A 7,267-nucleotide genomic window follows, 5' to 3' on the forward strand; every position below is an offset into this window, starting at 1 on the left:
AACTTTAATTTCATAGTCCCTTTTAGCTTTTCTTATCCCCTTTTTAATGTCCCTCTTAATGTCAATATACTGATTCATAAGATGACCCTCGCCTCTTTTGATACGCCTATAAATTCCTTTCTTATGCCCTAGTAGATATTTCAGCCTATTATTCATCCATTTTGGGTCATTTCTATTTGATCTAATTTCTTTATAAGGGATAAATGTTCTTTGAGCAGCATGTATTGTGTTCAGAAAACTGTCATATTGATAGCTCTCTTCGTTACCCCAGTCAACAGATGATAAGTGTTCTCTAAGCCCATCGTAATCTGCTAAGCGAAAATCTGGGACTGTTACTGAGTTATCGCTACTATCGTACTTCCATTCAATGCTAAATGTAATTGATTTGTGGTCGTTAGCACCCAGTTCCTCTGAAACTTCTAAATTATTAACAAGGGATTCATTGTTTGCCAGAACTAAGTCAAGCAGGTTATTACCCCTTGTAGGTTCTGTCACAAACTGCTTCAAAAAACAATCCTGAACTACTTCTAAGAAGTCGTATGATTCTAAATTCCCAGTCAAGAAATTCCAATCAATATGACTAAAGTTAAAGTCTCCTAGAATTACTACATTATCGTGCCTTGTGGCCCTAACAATTTCCTCCCATAGTAGTCTCCCCTGGTCCCTATCTAAATTTGGGGGACGGTATATCACACCTAAAGTTAATTTTTCATGCCCCTCTGAAAATTCTATCCAAACAGACTCTGTATGTGTTACTTCAGACTTAATACCCGTTTTTATGCAACAGTTCAAGCGATCTGGGACATACAGTGCCACCCCACCCCCCTTCCCGATACTTCTATCTACTTGGAACAATTTGAAACCCTGAATGTGACATTCTGCAGGCATGTCCCGACTTTTTGAATTAAACCACGTCTCAGTAACGGCAACTACATCTATGTTACCTGCACTAGCAACTAGTCTCAACTCGTCCATCTTATTCCTAGCACTGCGACTATTTGTGTAATATATACTTAAGGACCCTCCTTTCTCTTTACAATTCCTGCTCCTTTCTGTTATTCCACTAAACCTATTACTGTCCTTGTCAATTAGTGCCACTGGCTTTCCAATATCCACCTCATTTTGCCTATTACTAGTTCTCCTAGTACTCATATTACTACCCTGAGACTTCACAGTTTTCCTGCAAAAACCCATACCACTAACTATTCCTAGTTTAAAGACCTAACAGCTCCCTCCACTGCGTTGGCCAGTGCTCCCACCCCACACCTAGATAAGTGAACCCCATCCCTGGCATACATGTCATTTCTGCCATAGAAGAGGTCCCAGTTGTCAATGAATGCTACCGCATTTTCCTTACAGTATTTGTCCAGCCAGCAATTGACACCAATTGCTCTGGACAACCATTCATTTCCAACTCCTCTCCTTGGCAAAATGCCACATATGACAGGTTTCCCACCCTTCCTCCTAATTATCTCTATTGCTGACCTATACCTGCTAATCAGGTCCTCACTCCTACGTCTGCCAACATCGTTGCCTCCAGCACTGAGACAGATAACAGGATTGCTCCCATTACATCTCATGATGTCATCCAGACGGCTAACAATATCCTTCATCCCAGCCCCAGGAAAACACACTCTCTGCCTCCTACTCCTGTCCTTCAAGCAGAATGCCCTATCCATGTACCTAATCTGGCTATCCCCAACAACAACAATGTTCTTACCTTCTTTGGCGTCGTCCGTTGTGATGCTCCGAGTAGTCGACTCACATTCGCCAGGTAGCATTACACCACTTGTAGAATTCGTCAAGACGTTCTCGATGGTCTTCGTTGGGGTTTCTAGGGATGTCTCACTCACGTCTGCCAATGCTTCTTTGGTGCTCGTTGTGGCATTCCCAGTAGAACACTCACATTCGTCGGGTAGCACCGAGAATGGGTTGGAAGTTTCCACGGTAGTCTTCTGGTTTCTCGTTGTTTCTGCCTCTCCAACCGCCTTCTTGATCTTCAGCTTGGTTCCATGTTGCCCGGCCACTGACCAAGATTCCCTCTTAACCTGGGGACTCACAACAGGAGGATTACTACGAATCCTCTTGTTCTCCTCCGTTATTCGCCGTATCTCCATCTTAGCAACTCTGAGCTCTTCTCTCAGCTGCTGGTAAAGCTGCTCAAGAGAGGGCATCCTGGTTCAGATTCACAGAGAGCACACAAACAGGTCTTCACAGAGCTAAGTACACGTCACCACTGAGCTAAGTACACGTCACCACTCAAGCTAAGTACACGTCACCACTCAGCTAAGTACACGTCACCACTGCTAAGTACACGTCACCAATGAGCTAAGTACACGTCACCACTGAGCTAAGTACACGTCACCACTGAGCTAAGTACACGTCACCACTGAGTGGGACTTTCACATCAGAGCTTATTTCTTGGGTGGCATTGAAAATTGGGTTGGGCAAATGTTTTGTTAGTGGGATGAATTTTAAAGGACCTGCCTAGTATGGGCCAACAGGCCTCCTGCAGTGTGCCTCCTTTCTTATGTTCTTATGTTAGGTATCTTTATTTCGAAACGTTTCGCCTGCACAGTAGGCTTCTTCAGTCGAGTACAGAAAAGTTCATAGAAGCAGAAGACACTTGAAGACGATGTAACCAGTCCATCACCCTTGAAGTTTTGAGGTGGTCAGTCCCTCATTCTGGAGAAGAGTATTGTTCCATAGCCTGAAACAATATGTTTCAGACTATGGAACAATACTCTTCTCCAGAATGAGGGACTGACAACCTCAAAACTTCAAGGATGATGGACTGATTACATCGTCTTCAAGTATCTTCTGCTTCTATCAACTTTTCTGTACTCGACTGAAGAAGCCTACTGTGTAGGCGAAACGTTTCGAAATAAAGATACCTAACTGTTGCATATGTGTCTTACCTAACAACCTGTCGGCATTTTATACCATTTTAATGTTCAGCTGTTCACAGCAGCGTTCCCATACGAAGAAACAAAGTTTCTCAGCTTCTCTTCTCGCCTCTATTTCTAAGTGTGTGTTGGCCAGTAAACTTGTCTTCACTCCATCTGACACATACTGTAATAAGCGAATGACTGATTTCCAAGTATCTTGCTAGAAATATGTGTTATGGCGATCACGCAAGACTCACTGGTCTGCCGGATGGCAAAGCAAAAGACGAGCCTGAATTCTCTCTGTGTTACGGCTGGATTCCCAGGTAGAGCGAGCTGCCAAACTTACAAACTCGAAGACAAGGCCGCCGCCTCTGGGCTGGTTTAACAGGCTGTGATTTTTATTTTACAGTTTAGTGCATTTTACGTTTCTCACATTTTACTCCTGTTTTTCCTCAGTCTTCTCTCTGAAGTATTCTCACAGCTGTAAATCCAGATTTGATATTGTGATATATTATGTCTTATGTATATTATACATTTTCCTAACTCGGTCTCCTTCATCTCTGGCCACTCACCAGAACCCAAATATCCGAAAGTAACTCCTGGATGAAACTAAAATGAAGGCTTAGTAATAACAGTTATAGTTAAATATAATAATAATTCATCAATAATAATATTATTACATTTCCTTATTTATTCATTCCTTTATATCGGACTTTACGAAGAATAGTTTCAAGTAATAACCACAATGGAAGTGAGTTTACAGTGTCTTACCTCATTCATGTTTCTCTGTATGTTAAGCAAGTTTCAACTCCCTGGCAGCACTTTCATACAAGTGGTCACAGAATCCAGCAGTTTTGCACAGTATACATCCTCAGATAACTGTGCTATACATAGGTTTTTGGGGCCACAGATATTTTAGAATTTCAGGTTTTAACCCGTCTAGTTTCGTTCATATGACTGTCATTCTTCAATGGTTTATGTGTATGTTGCGCGTGGAAGCGTGGGTTTACATGTGTCAACATCTTTGTGCTTCAGACATCTTATACAAATAATTCTGTCAGTAATTTGTATTTTTCTGCATTTGTTGCTTTCTAAAATATCTGATCCCAGGTTGGTATATTGGCTCCTGGAGCCCCGTCATTACTGGGGTTATGGTCCCATAGCAATGGTGCTATGGTCACATAGCAGTGGTGTTATGGTCCCATAGCAATGGTGCTATGGTCACATAGCAGTGGTGTTGTCACATTGCACTGGTGTTATGGTCACATAGCACTGGTGTTATGGTCACAGCACTGGTGTTATGGTCACAGCACTGGTGTTATGGTCACAGCACTGGTGTTATGGTCCCATAGCAATGGTGCTATGGTCACATAGCAGTGGTGTTATGGTCCCATAGCAATGGTGCTATGGTCACATAGCAGTGGTGTTGTGGTCACATAGCACTGGTGTTATGGTCACATAGCACTGGTGTTATGGTCACAGCACTGGTGTTATGGTCACATAGCCCTGGTGTTGTGGTCACATAGCACTGGTGTTGTGGTCACATAGCACTGGTATTGTGGTCACATAGCCCTGGTGTTGTGGTCACATAGCACTGGTGTTATGGTCACATACCCTGGTGTTATGGTCACAGAGCACTGGTGTTGTGGTCACATAGCACTGGTGTTATGGTCACATAGCACTGGTGTTATGGTCACAGAGCACTGGTGTTGTGGTCACATAGCACTGGTGTTATGGTCACATAGCACTGGTGTTATGGTCATAGCACTGGTGTTATGGTCACATAGCCCTGGTGTTGTGGTCACATAGCACTGGTGTTATGGTCACATAGCACTGGTATTGTGGTCACATAGAACTGGTGTTATGGTCACAGAGCACTGGTGTTATGGTCACAGAGCACTGGTGTTGTGGTCACATAGCACTGGTGTTATGGTCACCGAGCACTGGTGTTATGGTCACATAGCACTTGTGTTATGGTCACATAGCACTGGTGTTATGGTCACATCGCCCTGGTGTTATGGTCACATAGCACTGGTGTTATGATCACATAGCACTGGTATTATGGTCACATGGCCCTTGTGTTATGGTTATACAGAATTTAGTAAACAATAAAATCATTATTACACTCAAGGAGGGAGGAGGAAGCGCTAAGCTTGTAGGGGTTAAAACATCGCATTAAGGGGGAACGGGGTGGAAGGCATTCAGACTTGATTTAAGGAATTAGAATAAAGGTCCAACTCCTTAGATCAAGAATCTCAGCCTCGAGGAACCTTCCTTGAAGGGATATTAATTAAAAAAAAAAAACAGAAAAAATAATTATCACCCTGTTACAATAATTTGCTAGAAGTGTTGTATATAATAAATTATTAGGTCACAAAGATCTAACACACGTACTTATAAAATAATCTTAGGCCCAAAAGAATTATATTGGATGTAACATTTGGTGTTGTTTATAAACCAAAAATCATACGGCAAACAAAATAAAATCACATAGTGTAGTTTGATGTACAGAAACAATCAATAAACATATTTCTACAAGTTTTTCTTTACTTCTTCCTGTGTACTTTTTATTATATTATTTTTATAATTATCCTGAAATGTAACTCATAGTGAGGAAGGAGCCGGAGAGATGAAGGTGAAGTCAGTTTCTTTGTTGGATTTGCAAGACGCCATTTAAAACATTTCGCTCTGTACAGCAAAACATCGTCTGTAAATACTCTATGTGCAGAACAAATGTTTGTTTTTACCATCTTCGACTTCGCCTACAAATATATTAAAAATTTCTTTAATTGTCCCATTGAGATATATTGCCAAGGGAACGGGATGGGGGGAAGGGGGAGTTTTGCGCTATATATCAGAGACGGAAGAAGAGAGACTTCGCCCCCGTGTCGGTGGGAGGTAAGAATCGTAAGAGACCGATAGATAAAAGTAATGGAATGAAGCGAAGGTTCATGAATCTTTAGCACCAGATGCTCGGCTCAATTTTATGCCACATAACTCAGCCTCTGCATCTCCTGCCTTCCCTGTACCTTCTTGGCTGCGCCTCCGACCATTCCGTCTCTTGGAACGGTGAAGACTCTGCAACTCCTTAAGAGACGAATCATTGCGAGGGGGGAAAAAGTCGTGCAACTACTAACACGACAAAGAATATTCCTACATCGTCTTCTAGCAAGACGAAAAACAGTGCTGTAACTGAATACTGGACAATGAAAAGTCTCACAATTTCTCCTTGTGAGACGGAGAAGACTCCTGCAACTTCCTTGTAGAGGGACCAAGACGACTCTCGCGACTCTTTCTTTAGTAGGACAGAGAAGAAGACTCCTCCAGTTCTTTTTCGGGGGGGGGGGGGGGGACGTGGAGGACGTGAAAGATTCCTACCGCTACTAGCAGGACTAAGACTCCTACATATCCTCCTTGCGGGAGGAAGAGGGATCCCTGTACCTCCTCCTACCAAGACGAAGCAGACTACTTCAGACACACTCTAAGTCTGCCTCTTGATGTAACTCTCCCTCGCTCATCTCAGAGTCGTGTGGTAAGTCTGCGCTAACCCGTGGCTGGAAGGCATTTGACCGCGATGTTCCATTGTTCCCTGTAGTAGACAACATTGTTCCACTGTTCCCTGGGGTAAAATACAGTGGTTTCATTGTTCCCAGGGGCAGTAATGAAAATAATTGTTTTCCCGCTTATGTAAAACACTTATTTGTTTCTAATATAAAATAAAAACAAAAATATCCGCCATCAACGGGCCTCAGTGTATCGTACTCTTTTCTTATTTGCTTTTTTTATTAGTATATTTTCGATTTTCTGTTATTTTAGTTCCTGATGTTTCATATTATTTCAAATAATTTCTGAATATACAAGTTTCGCTCTCGTAACCTCTCAAGGTGATGGATACCTAAGTTTCACAGGAAAAGTTTAAACGAAGTTTGGGTTCCTCCTAGACCATTGAGCTGCCAAGATGAGAGACGTATGAAACAGCGTAGGACTTTATTATGGAAACTTTTCGTTCAAGTTTGATAAAGCTCTGCTTGAGCGAAACGTTATATTACCTGGAGTTTACCTGAAGAGGATTTCGGGGGTCAACACCCCAGCGGCTCGGTCTGAGACCAGGCCTCATGCCTATAAAGAAAGAATAACTCTGTTCCAAATCTCATTATTGACTTCATGATAGTCCAGGACAGACCGAAACGTTGTTTTAAATTTCTTATCTTAAGTGTAGGTTATTTTGTAAATTGTTGGAGCCAGAGAACTGTGACTTTCTGGGCTAGGAATGAATTGTTGCATCCAGAGTACTGTGACTTTCTGGAGTAGGTGTGAATTGTTTGAGCCAGAGTACTGTGACTTACTGGAGTAGGTGTGAATTGTTTGAGCCAGAGTAC

This window comes from Cherax quadricarinatus, chromosome 12 (genome assembly GCF_038502225.1).
Source record: "Cherax quadricarinatus isolate ZL_2023a chromosome 12, ASM3850222v1, whole genome shotgun sequence".
NCBI lineage: Eukaryota > Metazoa > Arthropoda > Malacostraca > Decapoda > Parastacidae > Cherax > Cherax quadricarinatus.